The 25,230-nt window shown below is 35.4% G+C and overlaps 1 protein-coding gene, 1 long non-coding RNA gene and 1 pseudogene across 4 annotated transcripts in view; 1 reads left to right on the top strand and 2 right to left on the bottom strand.

Moving 5' to 3' along the window:
• The window catches only part of LOC125911578 (uncharacterized), a 71,299-nt gene that overhangs the window by 36,934 nt on the left and 9,135 nt on the right, over nt 1-25,230 (bottom strand). The window lies entirely within an intron of this gene.
• Nucleotides 15,305-17,402, bottom strand: LOC125911575 (complement component 1 Q subcomponent-binding protein, mitochondrial-like; annotated as a pseudogene).
• COBLL1 (cordon-bleu WH2 repeat protein like 1) overlaps nt 25,041-25,230 on the top strand; it is a 168,649-nt gene continuing 168,459 nt past the window's right edge. Inside the window, exon 1 of the mRNA XM_049615570.1 lies at nt 25,041-25,228. The gene's annotated coding sequence lies outside the window, so the exon portion shown is untranslated. The remainder of the gene's footprint in view (nt 25,229-25,230) is intronic.

Below are 25,230 nucleotides of genomic sequence, written 5' to 3' on the forward strand. Positions count from 1 at the left end.
TAAGGGAATATATATATATGTATATGTATATATATATATATTCCCTTAATATATATATATATATTTTGAAAGAAAGTGCATGTGTGCAAGCAGGGGAGAGGCAGAGAGAGAGATAGAGAATCTCAAGCAGGCCCTGCACTGTCAGTGCAGAGCCCAACACACAGCTGGATCTCACGAACTCTGAGATCATGATCTGAGCCAAAATCAAGGGTGAGACACTTAACCAACTGAGTCATCCAGGCACCCCCTAGACTCCCTTTTGTAAAGGGGACAGGCACAGGACAAATAGCCCTGATAAAGAGTTGGTTTTTTACTTGACTAAATGTTTACCCAATCAAATTGTTTTTAACTAGAAACTGTCTAAACTGAAAGAAAATGATACGCCTTAAACTGGTAAACTGAAGTTTTGATTCCCATTGCAATTACTCCTGCTGAGTGAGCTGAGAGCTCAGGAAAATTTTATCAGTTATAGATAAGTAAAAAGCCCCACACATTTTTTGCATGTCTATATAATAATGGATTTCCTACCCTACAACCACAGCAAATACATCATTCCTTATCTCAATAACCAGTCCTGAATTAAAATATTATGGCCAATCTGAAACCAACCTAATCAAATTTTCACTTGTTATTTCACACTGAGCATTATAGGGACAGGACAGAATTTCAGCTCTGTCCAGGGTCTCTAGTCTACCCTTCTGAGAAAACTTATGTAGACAAGAAAAATAAACTTTTATAACAATGGAAATATTGGCTCTCAACGTAATCAGGAGTGCATCAAATACAAAAATAGATATGTAGAAAAAAGGTACCCATATAAGTTAGTCTACTTTGTTCTCTCAGGGTTCCAAAGGAATTCAGGATATACTTTCCTTCATATTCATCATGCAGTCAACTAATATCCAAAGGAGGAAATGACACCCCAAAATGTTTCCAAATGGAACACCAACCAAATACAGTCATGTGTCTTCAGGTAAAAAGTATGTATCAGTATATCCCTTAATAAATGCAATACTCCTGAATGAAAATATTTTCTTTGAAAACAAGGTAAAATATCATGTTTTCATTTAATGGCAATTTCTTACTTTAACTCTATGTTTACCTGGGAAATACGAGTTCAATGTCATCTGTAACAGGGTCTCAGCTTTTGCATTGGTCATGTAATAAAAGAATTTAACCTGTCATTTGTTGAATCTAATTGCTATTTTTGAAATAAAAATAAGGAGTTAACATCCTGTTGCTGTTTTTGTTTGTCAGTAATTGACCAGGAAGAGTTTCTCGTGAAGCAATTAAGCTAATGCCATAGTAATTATTTAAATTATAGACTGGTATCTAAGAATTACTGGGGAAAACTGATGGTCATGAAGACTTGTTGACTAATTAAGACCAACTATTCTATCCATCTTATAAAATCTTTCCCCAGAATAAGACAGGCAAGAACAATTGACATAGCACTTGACAAAATATAATATAATCTGGGTATTCAAGTCATTTAAAATATTGTTACTGGTTTTAATCTGTACATCAAAATGAAAGGCATTCTATAAGAAAGCCAAAGATAAAGCAAGATATATTCATATTTATTGTTTTTCCCCATGTGCAATTTACTAATAATTGAGTGAAAATTTTATTTTTTTAATTAAAAAAAATTTTAATGTTTATTTATTATTTAGAGACAGAGAGAGACAAAGCATGAACAGGGGAGGGGCAGAGAGAGAGACAGATACACAGAATCGAAGCAGGCTCCCAGCTCTAAGTTGTCAGCACAGAGCCCGCGGGGCTCAAACCCACGAACTGTGAGATCATGACCGGAGCCGAAGTCAGACGCTTAACCAGCTGAGCCATCCAGGAGCCCCTGAAAATTTTATTTTTAAATTAATCTATTTCTTTTGAGAGAGAAAAAGAGAGAGGGTGCACACATAGGTGAGTGGGGGGGGGGGGTAGGCAGAGAGAGAGGGAGAGAAAGAATCCCAAGCAGGCTCTGTGCTGTTAGTGTGAAGTTCTAGGCAGGATCAATCTTACGAACTGTCAGATCATGAACTGAGCTCAAATCAAGAGTCTGATGTTTAACCGACTGAGCCACCCAGGAGGCTCATGTGAAAAATTAAAAAAAAAATTTTTTTTACTGCTAATATCATTGTCTAATTATTGCTCCCAATGATCATATCCTTTACTCAACCATTGATATTTACTTCTCTTCTGGTACCAGCCTTCACTTAACCAATTACAGTTCCTCCTAAATGGTAGCATTTTATACTTAGTAGCTTTCTCAGGTTTCTTTAATGTAAAAGTGTCTGTGAGTGTAAATATCAAAGTTAGCAATGAATTTACTGATTGGAAAATACTGTTGCAAACTTAAGGCAAATAAGGAAACAATAAATTGCCAAGAAATAGATATGATGATTTTCAAACTCAAAAACAGTGATAATCTAAATTAACCAGTTGATTTAGAGAAATATAATCTTTTCCTCTCATTTAACATCACAGAAACTTCCAGGACCAAGAGCAAGGCAATTATTAAATTACAACAGTGATTCCTTTAGGATTTTAAAAGTTAATGGTTTAAAAAGAAAAGTTAAACCGTCTTTATTCAGAGTAAAATTCCACAGTTAAAAATCATCAATCCCAATAAAATTATAAAAGGTTAGATGTGAAACCTAAAATAGATTTAATCATATTTTTGATATGTGTCATTTTGAAAAAGTTGAAAACACTAACACAAATGTAGAATCAACATGTGCTAAATTTAGCTTATTAGTTAGGGAAACAGGATGTTAAATCTGGGTCCAGTGGCAGAAATACCAAAAATTACTAGTACAGATCAAAAAACTTATTCTCTCCAGTATGCATAAAATATTTTCCAATTCACTTGGACTCAAAAATATACAAACAAACATCGAACAAATAATTCCCAAAGATTATTCTTGAAAACAAGAGAAGGCTGGTCTCATTTTATCTTGACATGTGGGTGTAGCATGAGGTGTTAATAACCACAAGAGCCTCCTTGCTGAGGTCAGCTCATCTGGAGGAAATTCTGTACAAATTTCATAAAGAATCTCAGATTGCATTTTCAATAACCTCTATTATTCCAGACGTAGTTTTTGAATTGCTCTTATTGGCTGTTTTATTCTGAGACCAAGAAAGTAAATCTAAGAAATTCATTTCAACAAAGCTTACCAGTAGAGTCTATAAATTTGGATAGATTCTTCTCTCCCCAAAGTCCCTAAAATACAATGAGATTTCTGGGCTGCCACAGAGTGATGTTATTTATAGCGTGTAAGCTCTGGAACATGTATCAGACCAATTTTCTGGGGCTGTTTTATGGCCCTTGGTTTCACCTGTGAAGTAGAACCTTTATTTCTTCATGGTGGGCTTGTCAGAACTGATGAAGTGAGATTTATTCTCCTATAGTATGACACTACCAGGTATGGTCTTGGTTGCATAATCAATTTATCTAATTGTGTCTTGGTAAAAAGGAGGAAAGATTCTTATTGAACTGGTAAAGTTAATTATCATTGCCATAAAAAAAGCTACAAGACTCGGGAAAGTATTTGTTCCTGAATTGTGAAGCCTCAGGGAGGATGAATTACCATTTAGAAATTTTTTTTGTATATATTTCAATTTGCAAAAGCATAGTCTATTAAATTGAGGGCTAGGGAGAGACAAAAAAAATAGAAAAGAAAAGAAAAAAGAAAAAGAAAAAAGTTTTCTTCATATACCCAATGAGAAAAAAAAAGAACGTTAAAAAATATTATCAAAATTAGATTTCCCCTTTATTTGAATATTAGAAATTAGGTCAACAGTCTGCTTTTGTGAGATATCCTCTTCAGAACTAAAAAAAATATTGATAATCCTGATTCAGTCTTTTAGTATCTGACAGTTGTCCAAGTAGTGACATTTTAAGATCCATATCTTATACCCATAAGTCTATATCTTGAAATATCAATAGTTAAGAGTACATGGTATATAGTCTGTATTTGTTTTCTACTGCTATACAATGAATTATCCCAAGGAGAGCAGCTGAAAACAACTTCCACTTATTATTTTATAGTTCTGTCCATCAAAAGTTCTGGTAGGCTCAATTGGGTTCAATAGTCAGGTTCTCAGAATTCTGTGGTCAAGGTTTGGCTGGGATGGGCTCTTAACTGGAGGCTCCAGGAAAGAATCCCACTTCCAATCTCATGTAGGCTGTTGACAGAATGTAGTTACATGCAGTGGTGGTTCCAAGGTCTTCTTGTTGGTTGTCAGCCAGGGACCACTGTCTGCTCCTAGAGGCTGCCTATGTTCTTTCTCACCTAGCCCCCTCCATCTTGAAACAGCAACCATGAGTTGAATCCTTCTTACATTTTAACTAACCCTGGCTTTCCCTTCCATTGCCAGCTAGAGAAATTTTTGTTTTTTCTTTTAGAAAGCACCTGCGGGGGCATTCGGGGGGGCTCAGTCGGTTAAGCATCCGACTTGGGCTCAGGTCATGATCTCATGGTTCGTGTGTTTGAGCCCCACATTGGACTCTGTACTGACAGTACAGAGCCTACTTCGGATTCTCTCTCTCTCTCTCTCTCTCTCTCTCTCTCTCTCTCTCTGCCCTTCCCCCACTTGTGCACACACGCTCTCTCTCAAAATAAATAAATAAACTTAAAAAAAAATAAAGAGCACCTATGGTTCCATTAGGGCCAACTAGATATTCTCCTTATTTTAGGTCAACTGATTAGCAACCTTATTTACCTCTGCAAAATCTCATTTGTGTTATAACATAACATACTCACATAGCTCACAGGTTGGGGAGGTAGCATTTTAGGATTCTGCCTAAAAAAAGCATTTTAGGATTCTGCCATGGAATCCTTTTCACAAGGCTCTGAGACACTCTTTCCTTCTAGCCTATAGTTTACAGCAGAGTCTTCAGAGAAGAAAGGGGGGAGGAGAAGCTGCATGTTGATGATGTGACTGAATTTTGAGTTTAATTTATTATAATAACTAACAATATCAGAATTGAAAAGAGTAAAATCTCCTATTGTAGTGTCACTTATAACTGTTTCATATGGACTTGATCAATATTTCTCTTAAGCATAAATGGACAATGTGGGAATTGACAATTCTACATAGAAATGTTCTGAGTGTTACAAATAAATTACTACTTCGTAATTTCAGACTCAATACTTCTTATCTACAAATGACATTTTCAGAGTAGTTGAAGTCATTGAAAAAATATTATTATGGGAGATATTACATGTTCCACATTGTTCTTAAACTTCTCTCTCAAACACACAGAAGATGCTGGGTTTGAACTCCAGCCTCTTTTCTGCAACCCCCCACAAAAGATGTTATAAGTGAAAAAAGCAGTTAAAGGTTTAGCTACACTCCATTTTCTTTTCCTTTGAGTTCTAACTATACTCTCAAATCAAATCATTATTTCCTTTCAAAAATCAACAAGGTAATAACAATATTTGTTGTAGAATAGCTTCTTTGTTAAAAAGAAAAATGTTGCCCCTCAAATCTCCTATTTTGTAGTCCTTTGTTCTCCTCTTGTTTGTGTCTCTCATTTTTAATTCACAATTGTATTATCCCTCCACATCATCCACAGAGCACAACATGCCCTATATAAGAATAGAACAAATACTGTTGTATTATTTCTTAGGCCTTTAAAAACGTTTGAAATGCTCATATTTATTGAGAGCCCACAGGTAAGAGGTTCTACAAAAAGATGTCATCTTTGTTTTCAAACATGATGCTATTTATTATTCTCAGTAGGACAGTCAATAGTAAATTATTACTCGAACAGTGTTGATGAAATTACACAAATCCACCTACAGCTTTATACCTTATGTTTTTATGACTGCTGTCAAGAATTCACTGTGAAGTTAGAGATCACGAACAAAGTGATCCATGTGAGGTAGAATCTGTAGCCTAGTAAAAGAATATCCGGTATTGGATTTGATCATTGTCTTTCCCAGAAAAATATATTCTAAGCCATTTGCCTATGAGATTTTCTTTTCAGACTTACCCAATATAAATATTAAAAGAAAAAATTTGATATTCTATAATAATTCACTGTACCAGGGATTGGCAAACTTTTCTATAGAGACAGTGAACATTTTTTAGGCTTTTTTGGCTTTACGAGTCATATAGTTTCTGCCACAGCTGCTACTTGATTCTGTTGTCCCATGAACACAGCTGTAGAAAATATGCAAACAAATTAGTGTAGCAGTGTTCCAAAAAAACTTTATGAACACTACAATTTTAATTTCATGTAATTTTCACATCTCACATTACTTTTCTTTTGGTCTTTTTCAACCATTACAAAATATACAATCATTCTTAGCTTGTAGTTTGCTAAGCCCTGTATTGTGTTATACATTAGTTAAATTCTAGTCTTTCTCAAGCTAGTATCTAGGAGTCATGGGGATAGCTGGTTTCATGGGACACTGCAGCCACAACCTCTCCTTAAGGTTGATAAGAATAGGAAAAAGTTAGCATATTTTAGTAATTGCTATTTTTATATTTGTTTGTCACTCATTCCCAAATGTTGTTAATACCTACTATGTACAAATTACTCTCATAGGTATTTTGAGTGCCTGACATCAAGGGTTTGTATATATCAAAAAGGAATCACGAAGTACAGATAAAGACAATACCAGACATAATTAACCAAGAGATTATCCAGCTAACAAAAAGGCAAGAGCTCATCTGATGGGGAAGATTTTTTAAGGAAGGCTATCTGATGGAGGTATAATTTTGATCTGGGCTTATAGGAGGGGTACAATACCAATATTAAATATTGCAAAAGGACATTATAATTATTTTTCGCTAATGAAGTTACATAAAAAGCCCTGTGCACAAGTCCAAATCACCTCTTTTCTTAACAGATGATACTTACCCACTAATAATCTATGAACTCAAATATTAGAAAGCACAAAGAGAAATACTTTAGGCACTCTGAAGGCCCTGAAAGCTTTGTATATTTACAAAAATTACCAGTATTTACTAATTATTAAACTCGGAAAAATCCATCTACCTCTCCTTCAATTCAATCTGGTATCTAAACCAGTGAATTTCCATTTTGTGTTTGTATGTTTAATACTGCATAATACCGTGTTTTAATTTGTGCTATGAATTTAGTATATAAATAGTAGTAGCTATATGGAGATATTTGTACCAAACAACAAAAATAAACTAGGTGCTGTGTAAATAGATAAGACTTTCTTTTTTGCATGTTGTTTATTTAATGTTCCTTTATGCATTAGAAGTAATCCATTAAATGCTCACAAAAAACAAACAACAGGGTATGATACATTTTTTTGCTGACTTACAGAAACATTTCAGAGATACTTAAACATTGAAGAGAACTTACCCCAAATTATTGTTACAACACATTTAACCCTAGCATTTACTTTAAAAATCCCTCTTTACACACATATTCTCAAGTTTTGCTTATATTTTTACCTATATTTTTCTCTAAATTAGAGAAGCCAGTTAACCTTTGAAAAAAATCTGATCAAAACCAGTCACCTTCAGTTATGCAGTGGTTGGTAACAATATTAATTTCCTGTGAGTACTGCATTAGCTGCAAGCATGTTCTCATATAATGTATTTTCATTAACATAAAGTTTGAAATATTTTCTAATTGCCCTTGTGATTTCTCTTTTTACCCATGAACTATTTATGAATTTGTTAACTTCAAAATATTTATTATTTTCTCTAAATATCTTATTATTATTAATTTCTAGCTTTATTGCATTACAGTTAAAGAATATTCTCAATGATATTAGTTCTCTAAGTATACTGAGGTTTATTTCATAGCTACGTGTATGGTCTATATTGGTGAACATATCATGCAGTTTTGGGTTATATTGGGCTATAAATGTCAGTTAGATCTTAATGATCTGTACTGTGTTGGACACATCATCTATTTCTTTACTTATTTTTTTTGCCTTGTTATTAGAATTAAATGGAATGCATCTCCCTTTATTTGCCCCAGTCAAGTTCTTATAGGCACCATGTAAAAAAAAAAAAAAAAAAAAAAAAAAAAAAGGAAGAAAAGCAGTACAAGAAAGCAATAACCAGCTTTAGAAGGAGTTTAGAATAAAAAGGAAAAAAAAAAGAATGATTCATATACTTGATGAAAAGTGGCATTTTGGTTTTGTGGTTTGGTTTTTTGGTAAAAAGCAGTCGGCTGCCGGAATGTTTCTTAACTAAAACAACTTCTATGATCAAAGACATCAAAGACAGCTATCTTTGTGTTCTCAGCCACAACACTCGTCTACAGTCAGCCAAACTCTCATGTTGAAAGAAGACAGTTAAAAAAGGAAGGTGAAGATGGAAACATTTGCACAGAATCAAAGGATTGGGTACCAACTTCTGACTCTTTTTTTCTTTTTTTCAAGACTGAAGCAAACAGTGGTTGATCATTCTTGTCTCTACCCTGTCAAGAACAAGGCTTAATGGAAGGATGGCTGTATTATCCTCACCTTCATGAGCTACCCCTGTGAGTGACATGGCAGGAGGTTGTGGAAGCGATCTTGTTGCCCCATGTATCACTTTTAAATGATTCAGTCTCTTTCAAGTAGATGTTCAGTTTTTCAGATTCCTATCTCTCTAATGTGGTCTCTGGGCACATAGGGGTTTCTGTGAACTCATGGAGGAAAAGGATACCAGAGTTCCACATGTGCTATCTTTTGGATCATGCTGGACCTGCTGGATCCCTGTACTTGTTACCACTATGATGCAACTGATGCTTACTACATTTGAGTCATCCTCATACACTAACACCCTTTGTCCTGACCCTGGGCCAGCATATATCAGCCCCCTAGTTCCCTTAACACCTTCTAAGAGCTTCTGGCTAAGGAATATGCATGAGGGCAGGATCATTGTGTTGAGCTCATTTATCCCACCAACCCACTTCACCATTGCACCACATCGGTATGTCAGGAAGCTGGCTCTTACTAGAGGCCTTGGGATGTAAGGCACATGCTTCTGTGTTCTCAGGCTATCTTGTACTTATCTGAGTGTTTCTAATACTTTCTTCTTCCTGGAATTTTCTCCTTTGATGAGAGGAGATGAGGACACACAGATCTGACCTCCTTCCTCTGCCACTATCACTTTTTCTTACTCACTCCTCTAGGCTGAAAAGATGTTTTCTACTTCCCTTTCCTCTCTGCTAGCACTTCAATGTAGTCACAGCCTTTTTCTTCAAGGAACACTTAGCTTGTTCGTGTAGCTTTAATGGCAGATGCTGTGTTTCTTTACCCAGTGGAAGAACGTGTAAGATCTGGGCATATCAGGCATGTGTTCAAAATGCAAGCTGTGGCATCACCAGGATCTGAGAATGACTAAATGTAAAAATGCATTGGTGTATTATGTCAAAACAGTATTTCTATTACATATGTCTAAAAGTTTCAAGCATCTAAGGAACTTATTTACTTTTTTTTCTTAACATTTATTTATTTTTAAGAGAAATATTATATATTTCTCTCAATATTATTATGGGTGGTTTTGATACCAAAACCAGATAAAGACACTACAAAAAAGAGAAAATTATAGGCCAATATTCCTGATGAAGACAGATGCAAAAATCTTCAACAAAATATTAGCAAACTGAATCCAACAATACATTAAGCAAAATCATTCATCACAATCAAATGGAATTTATTCCAAGGATTCAAAGGTGGTTCAATAATCACAAATCAATCAACATGATATATTACATTAATAAGAGGGAGGATAAAAAGCATATGATCATCTCAATAGATGAAGAAAAAGCATTTGACAAAGTACAACATCCATTCATGATAAAAACTCTCAACATAGTAGGTTAAGAGGAAACATACCTCAACACAATAAAGATCATATATGAAAACCCACAGCTAACACGATATTCAAAGGTAAAAAAGTGAGAGTTTTTCCTCTAAGACCAGGAACAAGATAAGGATGTCTACTCTCACTACTTTTACTGAGCATAGTACTGGAAATCCTAGCCACAGCAATCAGATAAGAAAAGGAAATAAAAGGCATCCAAATTAGTAAGGTGGAAGTAAATTTTTCACTATTTGCAGATGACATGATACTATATATAGAAAACCCTAAAAAATTATATACAATAGAAAATCACATTCATTCCCATTTATGCATTCACTTATCAAATACTCAAAACTTAAGATTTGCAAGAAAATTGACCTTTCTTTAATTTACCTGGAAGGAAACCAATCACTAGTTAATTAGTGAGTCACCCCTGCACCATCTCACATTAGAGCAAAACACATGGACTTAAGCAACTCAAGACAATTGGAGGAGGGTCTGTCCTTGGTTTGCTTTGGATAATGATGTTCTGGTAGTTTCTTTGTGCTTAGGAAAATCTGATGAACTCAAATTTCAACTTGTAAATTTTTACAACTTAAATATCCAATATATTAAATAATTTAAATTATTATTGATGGGATGTAAAATTGGGATAACTATTGGTGTAGATTTGGGAGTTACTAAAAACAGAGGGTAAGTGAAGCCATAAAGTGGTTGAGTTTCCTCAAAAAGTTTATATGAAACCCAAAGTTATGGGTCCAGTATTAATTAGGACTGGACTCAGAGATGAGAAAAATAAAGTCAACAAAGATATTTTCATTCATTTAGAAGTAATTCTTTGTCTGCCTGCCAAACAAGGTTGAAGTCCTAAAAAGAAACCCTCAACCGAGAAATATATAGCAATGAAAATTTGTCAGAAATGACATACTCCTGAACTTTGTCTAACCACTTCTATGCATTAGTATAAGCAGGTAAAAAGGACAGCATCATTTTACTGTCCCCAAAAAAACCTGCTTTGGAAAGCTAGCAATTTCCCTTTGCTCTCTTGAGTATATGTGAAACTCTCAAGGCTGTGCCCTGAATATTCACTCAGCTATACATTTTAAAAATTATCATTTAGAAAATAAACCTGGCCTTTATATGATATACACATCCCATCCTTAAGTTCAAAGTTCTCCCTGAGTTTTCACATTTCATTCTTCAGTTTTCTAACCACAAATGCCCCCATTAGATTGGGTCCATGTTATGTCTCAGATTGAGAACTCATTTCAATTACGACACATTAGGTCAAGCCGCTTGCTTCCACAGTCAGGAATATTTTTGCATCTGCATTTTATCTCTCCAAATGTACATCTATTGAGGCCTCTTTAACAAAGCCTTCCACAGATTTCAGAACTTCTGGAGCACTTGCTTTCTGAGCACCTGTTGTGCTGCTGTGCTTTTCCGTGCACATGTCTCCTCACACCCAGGAAGGGGAACAAGCTGCTAGAAGGCAAGAAACTTGTTTATTCTTTGTTTTTTTACTTTTTCACTTTAACAAATGTATAATGGATCTTATGCACACTAAACTCTGTGCTAAGTGCTGGGGATATTGACACCCTTAAGACATTCTGTCTACAGTCAGGAATCTCACAGTTATTTGACATCTCCACCAATTTCTGTCTTAGGGGAGACAAATGAGGGGCAGTGACAGATTTTTTTTGACTATGGTTTAACACAGAGGTTCTCATATTTTTATGTAAGAGTACTTCACACTTGGGCTGTGCACATGGAAGGGCAGGGAGGGAGAAGTTGGGAACACTGGGAATCAATATTTTTAATATGTACAAGTGATATGTACAATTTTAATACAAAATACAAATTAATATGTACAAGTGATTTAATAGGTACAAACTCAGCCAGGTTTGAAATCCTCCATCCCTGATAAAGACCAAATCCTAGAAATATCACAGAATTAATAAATTCTATAATTATGGTCTTCTCTATAAGACAGATGTTTATCTTTTAACCTCTGCTTTAAGCAAGATTTTGTTAACATAATTAGTGGCCAATGATAAATAAAACATCTTGAATTTACATTCAAATATTGGCTCTGCTCCTTAATCTGGGACTTTGGGCACGACATCCTACCTCTCTGAGAGTCAAAATGGGGATCAGAATAGGAATGTTTCAGGATTTTTATCGAGACTATATTTGAATCTTGACATTTCTTATTGGTGTAGATCATTACAATATGCATTTATCAAGTAACAAATACTGTGTTTAGGTCAGGATATTAATTTTCATTACCATGTTTTTATTAAATATCTAAATAGCAAATGTAAATGAGTAAGTAAATAAAAGTAAATAGGAAATATATAATACTGTTATAATGCTAAAATGTATAAATAAAACTAAATGAATAAATAAAACTGAATAGATAATACTAAATAGTAAATGTATACTATTGATAATGTAAAAATAGTTACCAAACCCTACAAATACTCCCACTTGCCACCCAACTGTTGTTTTAATAGCTCCCCAATCTATCCCCATTTAGCAACTAAAACTCAGAAGTACTAAGTACTTAATATCATCTCCTGTAAGCTTTTACACAATAGAGACAGCTTTAGTAAAAATAATATGACAAAAATGAGTAGCATTTTGATGTATTTTTTATTTTTTTAAATTTTTTTAACGTTTATTTATTTTTGAGAGAGAGAGAGAGAGAGAGAGAGAGAGAGAGAGAGAGAGAGAGAATGTGCGAGTAGAAAAGAGGGGCAGAGGGAAAGAGAGAATCTTAAGCTCTGGGATCATGACCCGAGACAAAATCAAGAGTTGCACACTCATCTGACTGAGCCCCCCGGGCACCCCTGATATATTCTTTTTTAAAGTGATTTATCTATTTATCCTTTCTTAAAGGATTTCAGTATATACGGTCACCGATTTTGGGACCTAGTCTTAAGATTTAAAAGACTTATATCTGTATATTGTACTTATAAAATAGTACTTTTGGGTAACGCCATTTGGCATGATTGATTATTTTTATAGTGACATTTGAAGAACGTTTCAGTCCAACATTCCAATTTTTACCTTATTATTTTTATAGTGATTCTAGTATTATTGATAAATTATTAGTGATTAGAATGACTTTAATCTAATACTAAAATAACTGGAGGGACACCTGGGTGGTTCAGGCAGTTGAGTGTGGGACTCTTGATTTCAGGTCAGGTCATGATCCCAGGGTCAAAGATTGAGCCCTGTGTTGGGCTCTGTGTGCAGCATGGAGTCTGCTTAAGCTTCTCTCTCTCTCTTTCTCTGCCACTTCCCCCACCCACTCACTCATACTCTCTCTAAAATAAAATAAAATAAAATAAAATAAAATAAAATAACTGGAAATAATGTTATATTCCTTAAATAATTTAAAAATAGTTTCTGGGATTAAGGTAAGCTAATGTACTGTGTTCTTTACTAAAAATATGAAGACTTTAAGTACTACTGGTCCAGTATTTGTGTCCTTGGGAAATGCTATAATAAATTTGAGTCACATTTTATTCATCTTTAAAATAAGAATTAATTATGCCTTCTCTTTGCCTTACAAGCATGTCATAAGAATTAATTATATCTTTAAAATATATAGAGTTCTTTACCATTTAAAAGTAAATATAAAAAATATCAAACGTATTATTATCACAACATTGGTAAGAGATTTTTTTTCTTTAAGGTTTGTTGGGAGGTATCATGTGTTGTAGTTTCTATTCTTAATAAAATCTCTTTTATAGAATTTTAAGATCTTTTAGTTTGATCATGTTTCCTTACTTCATATTTGTAAGGAATGCTTTTATGAAAGAAGTTATCATTTGGAGCTAGCTACATCTACTATTCTTGCTAAATAACACAGCTCTCAAAAACAAAGATTCTTAAATTTAGAGGGTGCCTAAAACATTGGTCCAACTTCTCACTCAGGACGGTATCATCTCTATAACCTGCCTGATAAGTTGCCTTCTAATCCCAATTGGACCTTTACCCAGGGCCTCTTCACAGAGCAACGCATTTCATTTTAAAAATGTGGAAATAAACATGCAGTGGAGATCAACAAAGCCAAAAGTTGGTTACTAAAGCCTTATAAAATCGACATGCTTCTGGCAAGATTAACAAGAATAAAAGATGGATGACATAAGTAAACGCCGCTGGAATGAAAAAAGTGACATAATTACAGCTTTTTTAGAATTGAACAAATAGGATATTGCCAACTTTATATCTGTAATTTTGAAAACATATAAAATGATTAAATTAAGAATTTATGTGAAAAGGAGAAATGTACTTATGGCTAAATGAAGAAACCTAAGATCTTCGGGCCACAGTGACCTCACAAGGTAAGGCCAACTGAAGAGCCCCTGCCTCAGTTTCAAGGAAACTAGGTGACATCCCTGTCTGTGTCTCTGCAACTCAACAGGTTAGTGCTGAAGTCTTAGATTTAAGTTACTGACAAAAATGAATAAAGGTAGCTTGTGATAATATATTATAAAATAAGTGATAATCTAAAACATTAAGTGTAGGTCAGAATAGGGCTATAAGATGATACTAAATAATTCTAATTCTTATTTTTTCTTAGCTAAGACTTTACTTAAAAATGACTTGAATTATTGACTAGAAGTATTCAGAAAACATGCTTTGAGGAATAGCTGCTTTTCAGCTCTGGTTAACAGCGATGACTGGTTGAGCTTCTAATGTTTTAGCAAAAATTTAAAAAGAAACTTATTTGTAAAAGTAAGCACTTTTTAAATTCTGAGAGAATAAAGTAATTCAGAGCTTGGTAACTAGAGTCGATAGATCCAAAGATTTCCATTTTATTTTATTTTATTTTTTTATTTTTAGAAAGAGACAGAGAGAACATACGAGTGGGGGAGAGTGGGGGGGAGGGGAGAGAGAGAGAGAGAGAGAGAGAGAGAGAGAGAGACTGAGTCCGAAGCAGGCTCCACACTCAACGCAGAGCCTAGTGTGGGGCTCGATCCCATGACCCTGGGACCATGACCCTGGGACTGCAACCTGAGCTGAAATCAAGAATCAGATGTTCAACTGACTGAGCCACCCAGGTGCTCCAAAGCTTTCCACTTTAAACAATTAGATTGTTTTCAGTTTCTTATGAAATTATAGTTATAAAATATGGTTATTTTATTTTCTAAAACATTCTACTATATAACAGTCCTTTGTAGGAGTGTCTGTAAACTCCTTAATTGTTCAGATTTTACTCCTGCCATCAGCATATAGTTAGCTGTAAGCCTTTCAAAAAGAATTATGATACCTTTACGGGAGGCTTGTCAGATAAAATACAGGATGCTCAGTTAAATTTGATTTTCAGATAGACATCAAATCATTATTTAAGATTGCATGGGACATACTTATGCCAAAAAATATTCACTGTTTATGTGAAATCCAAATTTAACTGGGAACTTTTTTTTTGGAGGAGATAAATCAATTTTATTGTCTTATGTTATACAAACATCTAGGAATACCGTATTTGTAGGGAAGAAATAAGTGAACAGTAACTAAGAGGGCAATGGAAATGATTTAAGTTGGATTATTTTTAACGATAATGAATGAGACGAAAACCATTTTGAAGTACGTGTGTGTCTGGCTTCACAGTAGGTTTGTTCCCTGGACAATGCCTGGCATAAAATAAAGGTATTCAACATCTTGTCTGCTCTATTGGCTCTTGAGATCTCTTCTGAGATCTTGGAGAAAAGCAATGCATTCCTGGTGCTCCAGGGCTGTGCTGAGCTCCACCAACTCACCTGCAAAAGTGTTATCCACACCTCCGCCTGCCACGAAATCCATCAGGTAGTCACTATAAGGCCCAGTCCAGAGAATCAGTGTTGAATGTGTAATTCATGTCCTTCCACACAGACTTGCCATGGACTGAAAGCTCACCTCCCTGAGGGAGAAAATGTCATTCTCCTTCTCCTTGCCCAGCCTCATCTTCTGGATAGTGACAGTCCAGGAATAGGGCTTCTTACCAACATTCTTTATAACTTCAACCACAAAATTAGGAGCGGACGTCAATTCAGGTTCCTGTTGTTCAACCTTCTGCCCTAGGGAGGGCTCCTCCTCCCCATCAAATGTTGGTGGGATGCTATTGTTAATGTTGAAAGTGACTGATCTTTTCTCCAGTAACTTTCCACACTAATTTGGCTGGTGTCCCATTCACTTCCAGCTCCCAACTTCCAGACATCTTGGGGAGGGACTTAATTCTTCTCTATCTTCTTTTTCTCCTTAATTTCATCATTAGGAATGCAACAAAAGCTTTTTCTTCCTGGGTGTGCTGCTGCACCACAGAGGCTGGATGGTGGGGTGGGTGCAGCGCGGAGCCTGGTGACAGCTGACCCAGCGCGAGGAGCAGTGAGGGGCACATGGCCCAGCAGGGGCAGAATACTGTTGGCAGATCTGTGGGAGCGAAGGTTGACCCAGGCTGAAGATCCCAGCCTGCCCCGCCACAAGTCCAGCCCCTGGGCATCCTGTATTTTTATTTATTAAACCTGACAATCCTATTTTCTAAGTGTTGGTTTTCCAAGAAATGTAATGGATGGTTCTTTCTCAGATTTAACATTGCATAATTCCTACCTGTTACAGTTAGACTTTTTTTGTAGCATACAATCATTTCTTATTTATTCATAATTCAAACCTTAGAACAAAGAATATCATACTAACTGGGGACACCTGGCTGGCTTAGCCGGTAGAGCCTGTAACTCTTCATCTCCGGGGTGTGAGTTCCCAGCCCCAGGCTGGATGTGGAGGTTACTTAAAAATGAAATCTCTATAAAAAAAATAAAGTAAAAACCTCAACATCTTAATAAAAAATAGCATACTAATTTATCACCATTTTATTGATGCAGAAACTAAAAATTACAAAATAATTTTCCAAACCTTCCTCCAGATATGGGATTATGAATTATCACTAATAAAACTATAATTGTAAAATTACTAGCTTCACTGAATTCCTTGACTTTGAAGTTTGAAGAGATGCTAATGCTGAAATAACTAGGTAATGTATTGGTTTTTTGCTAGACTTCTACAGTCAATGTCAGTTGAAGCATAGAACTCATGAATGGAAGGAATGTATTCCAAAGCTACTATTAGCATGTTCTACCAACTCACTTTTTAAATTCCTCAACTTCCCCTAACATTATTTGAAAAAAAAAAAAAAAGTGAGATATTTCAGAAAGGATGGGAAGGAAGCTCTTGTGTATTGAAATAATGTTAGCAATAACTCAGCTTGTTCTATAGCATTGGCAGGCTGCAAAATTTATAACATGCATAAGAATCATGCCTGGAGCTATGAGGCAATACTTAATCCAAATCAAAATATATAGAAAGTAGCCTCACATTTTCTAGATGTAACACTATGTTTTAGTAATATTTCAAACAAAAGGCACTGACTGTCATAAATAGTTCCCATGCAGTCAGGGAATTCAGAGGTTAAAACTGATAATGTTTGTATATCATTCCATTTGCACCCTCAGAAAGAACATCTTAATTCCATTATCATGTTTTTATTCTATAGATAACTATGTATTTACTCAGTCCATTCCCAGATCTTTGTATGAGAATATTTGTTCTTGCTGACCAAAGTAATCCACCTTATTTATTATAACAGAAAACTTTAAAGTTCTAGAATATATATACTACCCAGGAATTTTTTCATGCTTATTTATTTTTTATTATTTTGAAGTTTTTATTTATTTTGAGAGAGAGACAGCGAGCATGCGCACACAAGTAGGGAAGGGGCAGAAAGAGAGGGTGAGAGAGTGAATCCCAAGAAGGCTCTGAGCCATCAGCACAGAGCCCCAGGTGGGGTTCAAACTCAGAAACCATGATATCGTGACCTGAGCCTAAATCAAGACTCTGATGCTTAACTAACTGCGCCACCCAGGTGTCCCTAAAATGTTTATTATTTTTGAGAAAGAGAGAGAGAAAGAGAGTGCACACACACGCAAGTGGGAGAGGCAGAGAGAGAGAAGGAGACAGAGGATCCAAAGCAGGCTCCACACTGACAACAGACAGTCTAATATGGGGCTCGAACTCATGAACCATGAGATAGTGATCTGAATGGAAACCAAGAATCAGACACTTAACTGACTGAGCCACCCAGGTGCCCCTGAAATTTGTACAGTAGCTCCTGTAAATATATAATCATATAAGAACACACCAAGGAAAATCACCTTACACAAGTCTTGTCTTCTACCTAGGTATCTTGTGATGTCTGATAAATATTATATAATTTAAAAAAATTTTTAAGTGTTTATTTATTTTTGAGAGAGAGATTGTGAGCTGGGGAGGGGCAGAGAGAGAGGGAGACACAGAATCCGAAGCAGGCTCCAGGCTCTGAGCTGTCAGGGCCTGACATGGGGCTCGAACTCAAAACTTCGAGATCATGACCTGAGACAAAGTCGGACGCTTAACCGACTGAGCCACCCAGGCGCCCCTGTCTGATAAATATTATGAACCCAGAAGAAAATATTTCAGTCAACAGTGATCTGCACAGCTCCTTCTAGTATCTCTTTTTTCAAATACCTTTTTAATTCCAACTTGTATGATCAAAGCTGCCTGACTACCCTACTAGGCATTCTGCTCAGTCTGTTAATAAAATAGGTATTATTTTCCTCATTCACATATAAAAAAGACTCAAAGTTGGCACACTCACATATATACAATCGATTTATAATTCCACCCCTTTCTGGTTTCCTATCACATTTTCCCACTTCTACCACAGTCACCAGAGCAAAATAGTTAAAGTAGCCAATAATTAATGTTCAAAAAAACCCCATGCCTGACATGTACTAGATATAGTAACTTCTACACACTAGCTGGACTTTTGGTAGTGTGTTCTTTATATCATATTATCCATATGCCAAATACACAGTTTTGAGTTATTTTCCTTGACTGACTGCCTTTGATATCCAGGTAATTTTCCCCCTTGTAAGTAGGAGGAAATATGCAGTGTAATTAATTTAGCTGCAAATCCCTCATAGAATGGACCTTGATAGGTATAAGAGAAATCCTATTCAACTTAACACTATTCTATATAGTTTTCAGAATGTCTGTGTGGTTCTGTGGTCCTCTAGTAGGCAGATTATTAATAAAAACCGATCACATTTTAGAGCACCTTTGTTCTCGGTTTGCTCAAGGGTGGCTCACTCCAGAATGCATCTGGATTTCTGATCATCTTTAAATTTTTCTGTTTTGCCTTTATGACCTTCATATTTCTTGGATGAAACTGGAAACATTAACAACCTCAAAGTCTCCCCAAGCTAAAGTAGGTCTTTTGGGATTAGACAGGCTTAGGTGGCCAGTACCTTAGACCTAGGATTTAGAGATGGGAAATGATATTCAGCATTATGTTTATATAATAATATTAATGTTCTGTGGACTACCCCAGTTTTTTTTTCTCAACGTGTTATCCTTACAGCAAAGTAACTGCAATGTTACTAACAATAATAAAATAGAAAAAAATAACTTTTGCTCTTAGTTTTGCCACTTTTCTGGTATTACGTCCTCAGGGAAGTCATTTGCTTCATTTTCCAGAACGGTAAAATAGAGATGTAACTATCTATCTCTGCAAACTCAAAAGACTCAAACTAGACTCAGTGAATGAAAGCACTTTGCAAGGTGCTATAATGTGAAGTTTTGTTTAATAGTCCGTATACATACATCCAATATAGTTTTTAATGCAAGGAGCTTGATTACTCAACATGGATGGAAAGAAAAAGAACTCAGACTCATTATAGAGTTAAGGAAATCAAAGATTCAACAGTTGAATGACTTGACCAAGGTCATCACAGGCACAAAAAGCCAGGAGCTCCCAGCTTGGAGCAGGAAGACTTCTGCTCTACAGACCAGGCCTTAACCAAGACACAGTTGGCTCCCATTCTTTAAGAAAAGGGTTTCCTTACCCCTTATTGGATGCTTATCTTGCCTTCACTGAATGCTTATTCTCTGCAGAAATAGCAACTGTCCTAATGTTACCTAGATAGTGAGTGTCCAAGCCAAGGATGTGAACCCAAATCTGTCTGGCTCCAGAGACTGAGCTCTTAACTGCTGTGGTACTTAGTTAACCACACACATTCTCAGCTTCCCAAGAGAAAAGGCAAAGAAGTTGGATGCAGAGTCCTGACAGAATGAAATATGCTGAGACTTGTTAGGTTTTATGTCTGGAAAGCCAGAGTCAGTGACTGCCTTGGTGAAAGTTGTATATTTTGAGATATGTGGAAACCAACAAGCAGTTAAGAGTTTACCATGCTCCTTAAGAGAGAAAAGTAGCTCCCAGCTATCTTTAGAATCCAATAGGCAATAGTAAAATGCTAGATACAAAGATTTAGTTAATTGTATTACATCAAATAGATATAATTTAAATTTACTTTTTGTTCCTTAGCCTGTTTTTGTTTTTTAAGAAAAGAGCGTAAACATCCATATAAAATGGTGTTTAAATTGTAAATCACAAGGTTACTTTTAAACAGAGCTGATACTTAAATGACATAAAAGGGCTCACTGTTTTCCAATGAATAAGACAATTACTGCCAACCAATGATAGAATTGTAGAATCCCTAGAAGCAGAAATTCATTTTGACAAAAGGACATCTTAAAGAGGCAATAAGAAAATAGATTTTAGGCAACTTTGTTGCTATATCAGACTCTGTAGCTTGGAATTTGGATGGGCACTGAAAACTGCCCTCCTGTGTGCCTGTAGTACTAAATATTTTACATGTCTGCATGCCCATGCATGTTTCCAGAGGCCTCACCTCTATCCTGGAATGTGTGCATTGTAAAAAAAAAAAGAGTCTTCACTTAGAAATGCATGTGATAATATAGAAATACAGTTTAATTTATTATAAGAGACACAGCATACTAAACTCAGGCATTTCTTCTTTTGATAATTAGGATTGAAAAAATGTTTAATTTTATCTGTTGGAAGAGAGGTAAGGGATCCTGCAGTGATTATTAATTCATAAGTATGTAATTTACTTGGAAATTCTATGCTAAGAAAATAGCACAATGATTTTCTAAGTTTCAAAATATAAAATATAAGTTAAAAGCTCATTAAAATTGACAAGAAAGTATATTTATTTCAGTACTTTTAGTTTCTAGAGTGGTTGGTTATAAATGACCCCCCCAAAAAGATAAATGATATAACAAGATATAATTCCAAACATATGGCCATGAAGTGTACATTTATATATTTTTTTTTCCAACGTTTTTTTTTTTTTTTTTTTAATTTATTTTTGGGACAGAGAGAGACAGAGCATGAACGGGGGAGGGTCAGAGAGAGGGAGACACAGAATCGGAAACAGGCTCCAGGCTCCGAGCCATCAGCCCAGAGCCTGACGCGGGGCTCGAACCCACGGACCGCGAGATCGTGACCTGGCTGAAGTCGGATGCTTAACCGACTGCGCCACCCAGGCGCCCCTACATTTATATTTTTTTAAATAAATAGCACCATTCTTATTTTCTTCACACTCTGATACAAGTAAATGTCAAACTTCATTGAGGAAAAATAGGAATTTACTGATATTTTAGAAATGTTTTAGCCAAATATGACTTCCTTCCTCTGTTTAACAGTATAGAAATAACTGCATAAAAAATATAAAATCCTCCAAGCCCACAAACCCTCCAAGAACAGACTTGTGATCTACAATACTTAAAGAGGAAACATGTATATGAAATACTTAATATAATTATTATAGTACCATTTCATTTGAGTATTTATTTCACAAATTAAAAATTTTATGAACATTCTTTACACAAGAAATGGTTATGAATACCATAGTTATTAAAAACTATATAAATAATACAACCTTTAGTTACTGTATTTGCTTCTATTTTTTTTTTTTTAAGTAAGCTCTATGCTCAATATAGCGCTTGAACTCACAACCCTGAGATCAAGAGTTGCATGCTTCACCAACCACACCAGCCACACGCCCCTGTATTTGCTTTTAAATAAATGTAATTAACAATTGTTCTGGAAGTAATTTCAATGGACAAAACTAATCTGTTTTATTATAATCACATACATTAGACATCATACAAACATGCAACCATTTTTAAACTTAATCATTTTTTACATATTCCCGCAAATGCTTTTGTCTTCAATGCAAAGAGAAAAAGTGTTCAATAAAAATTAATGAGAATTTTTCATAGGATAGCTATCTTGTGATAGATAGCTATCTTATGATATGCCTGAAGTAAAGAAGCCACAATATTTCAAAAACATATACATCTATCGAATTTATTTTCACCTATGAATCTATTGGTGGGCAGTCTGAATGTGAAAGGCATTAAAATAAGATGATAAATAAGAATAAGAGAGGCAGGAAAAGCAGATATGCTAATGATAAAGATAAAGACAGTAGTGACTAAGTAGAAAACCTGACTAGGATTCCAGGCTGCCAGAGAAAAAAAAGGATTTGGGTACTTTAGGATAAAGCTCTCTCATGAAGTATTTGTATGGAAGACACTGACTCGTAACAACACTTTCTATGTTTTAAGTCAGGTAGGAGTACTCTGTAAATGATAAAAAAAAAAAAACAAAAAAAAAACAAAAAACCAAAATCCTATATGAAGATAAAATGATAATAAACTATTTTTGTATATATTTCAGACTTGAGAATAAAGTCCTGACTTTTGGCTCCCTGTTGTCATCAATGAACTCTCATAAAGACCTTAAAAGAAATTTTTTAAAAAGACATGCTTGCCTGAGATTAAAGAGCTTCCGTGAAATTCAAAGTCTGAAGAGGTTCATTAAAGTTGAACACTACCTTACAACATCTCTGATCTTGCTGTGTAAAAGCTCACACACACACACATATACACAATCTAGGATGATATAAAAGAAGCACTTTCTTTAGGCAGTATTATGCAAAAGTGAAGTGCATAGGAAGATATTTACTACCTCTGAAGTATGGTTTAAATAAATCTTTTCAATGGCACTTATACTTGAATAAAAACATACTTAAACATTAAAAAAGTTTGTCATTGTCCCAATTAGTTTACAAAATATTTAGACAAACTCCAATTTTAAGTCTCCAACAATTTTTGCATTGCCCACTTTAAACAGTGTCTGCTTTTTATATAGCATATATGTATTTATTAAGTATGTAAAACTTTTTCCCTTTTAATACTCTCCAGCAGAAATTTGAAACCTAAATTATCATTCAAAGAGATATACAGCGAAATGGATCTTCTTTCTACCTGGTGATTTTGAAACCAACACCATCAGGTAGGTGACCACACATGGAGAATAAGTCTTCTCTCCCTAGAGGGACAAACTCACTATCTGTTCCATTTAAAATGGTCTGCCAATTCTTTTGAATTGAAAAGGCCTTTCCTGGTTTAAGGTCCCACTTGCCTCTTACAATTGCCCTGAGGAATGGAGTCTAAGGATCTCTTTACTCCTTCATTCATTCCACAGATATTTGTGAAGAGCCTCCTGAGTTCTGGGCAACACTTTCAGGACATAAAGGATAAGACATAGCCTCTTGAGTTCACTGCTGACCCCCCCCCAAACCTTGTTACTGTATAACTGAAAAACTGAAAATATCATATGGGGCTCTGGCCCCACCTAACAAAATTTACTGGGGGCTAAGGGGCTAATTCTATCTGTGCAGTTAGGAAGGTCTTTCAGATGAGAAAATACCTAAGCACATGTATTAAAAAAGGTTGAATGGAATGAAGGAGGAGGATTTCCAAACAGGAAGAAATTAACTAAAATTTTGGAAACTCGGGTAATTTTGCAATAGTTTAGCATAACCAGAGGGAAGGATTGAGAGGAGGTAGTTTATAGCAACTATGATTATTACTGTTTTATTAATAAACTATGCATATAATTAGCAGGCTCTAGGGATCTAGGTTAGTACCATATGAGCTCTAGCCTATTAGTGATTTGGAAAGTTGTCAAACATGATTATACCTAAGGAAGGCTAAGTGATGCTTGGCAATCCAGGATACTTCAGTCCTGTGCCCCTTCATCTTCATACTCAACTTTCATGATTGCAGCAGCAAGAAAGAGAGCATAGAGTCAAGCACTGGCCTTTAGGTGATTCCACCAGGAAATTAAACATTTCATGTCTGCTCACATTTACTTATTCAAACAAGTTACATCACCATACCTAATTTCGGTGGTGTGGAGAGTGTAATCCTCCCCTATGCCTAAAACTAGAAGTTGGACAGGAAAAATTGGTGAGCATTGAAAATGCCTTCAGCAGTTATGAAACGTTAGGAAAATGTTTTATGTTTCAGGTTAGACTAATGGAGTCAGTATTATTAGCATGTCATAAATTAAGGCTGAAACTATTTAATGTTTAATCTTGATTTTGTGATTGAAAGTTATAGACTTCAGTTTCACTGTTACTCAATGCTTGCATTACTGTCTGTGCAAGCAACTGTAAAAGTCATTTAGGGGCATGATTGATTCATGAAATTCTTTAACTTGAGTTGTTTAGAGACTAAAATGCAACTTTTTCTGATATGGTTTCAGTATCTTAATAGGCCACTTTTTCCCCTTTCCATATGTAAAGATACATTGAAAGGAATGTATTATGCGCAGAAAGGAATACATAGAATGACTGCCCACAACAGACAAATGGCATATTGTTAGGTATTTAGTATGTTAGTTTCAGCAATCTTTTTGATTTCTGCAATGCTTAAATAATAAGGGGCATTTAGTCAAGCATTGGTTTTACATATCTGTTTAATTTGTGCCACCTGTCAAACGTTATCTTATCACTAGGGTGAAGTGGCTAAGATTTGTTACTTGATGCTAATACCACAGCAGAGGCCTCCTGTAGGATGCTTTTTCACCTAGTCTTTTCGTTATTTTATTGAAATATTTCTACTCTTAAACCGTAGTTTAAGGACAACTTAATTTCACATTTTTCTGAAAGCAAGCTTTTGAACCCATCAGAAATGTCTTACATCTTACAACAACTGACGCTTACAATATACAAGATAAGCAAATATACCTGTTTGTCAGGTGTAAAGAATCATCTACAGAGCATGCACGTGGTAACTAAAATGTACAAACAAGCACGCAGCTGTGTCTGTGATTCTTTTATTCCCGTAAAATTCCAAGAGGGGAATAAAATATATCATTTGTTCTAGATTATCGTCAGACACTATTTTCCAGTCCTGATGTCACAGCTGTTATATGCTTAAAAAGAAGGAAAGAAAGAAATATGCCTCTGAAGACGGGGCAAGCTTAAACCTGCCACTGATTAGAAAAATCAGTCACAGGTGCGCTTTTAACCGAATAGCAACGTTAGAGGTCAAGTTGGAGCTAAAAAAAAAAAACCGCGCTGGACGTGAAAAGTCGAACCGCCGGGAGGGCACGCTGCAGGCCCCGTTCGGCAAGTTTCTCTCCGCACTTCCGCGGCAGCCGGGATCCTCCCCTTCAGTCCTCACCGGGCAGGT

This window comes from Panthera uncia, assembly GCF_023721935.1.
Source record: "Panthera uncia isolate 11264 chromosome C1 unlocalized genomic scaffold, Puncia_PCG_1.0 HiC_scaffold_3, whole genome shotgun sequence".
NCBI lineage: Eukaryota > Metazoa > Chordata > Mammalia > Carnivora > Felidae > Panthera > Panthera uncia.